Genomic DNA, 448 nt, shown 5'->3' with positions numbered 1-448 from the left:
CGGAGGGGCGGACCAAGTGCCCTGGGGCACCGCCCCTGCGCCGCGGAGCCCGGGTTCGCGCACCCCTGGCCTCTCCCTGGCGCCAGCGTTGGAGGCGTGCTGCACTTCACAGGTAGCGGCTCACAGGTAGCCGCGGTTCGGGTGGATGCTCTGCCCGACGTGACTGCACCGGTGAATCATTTACCGCGCCTGCCGCGTCGGCTCCTGCCCCGAGTGATTTTCCACATTGACTCAGCAGGCTCACAGAACACCTACCCCGGGCCTCGGTCACGGCCTCCGGTTCCCCCGGAGCGTGTTAACGACCGCTTCTGGTCACCTGTGCAAAGCCAAGACGCAGCCGGATGCTGTGAGAGGATGAGGAGGGACAGATTACTTCCGCTTGGGCGCGCGTAGGAGTTCCTGAAAGAAGGGGCGTTTGTGTTAAACCTGGAAGGTAGAAAAAGAAGTC

The sequence above is a fragment of the Nannospalax galili genome, unplaced genomic scaffold (genome assembly GCF_000622305.1).
Source record: "Nannospalax galili isolate Female #2095 unplaced genomic scaffold, S.galili_v1.0 scaffold1191, whole genome shotgun sequence".
Taxonomy (NCBI): domain Eukaryota; kingdom Metazoa; phylum Chordata; class Mammalia; order Rodentia; family Spalacidae; genus Nannospalax; species Nannospalax galili.
Note: the sequence above shows the minus strand (reverse complement) of the source record.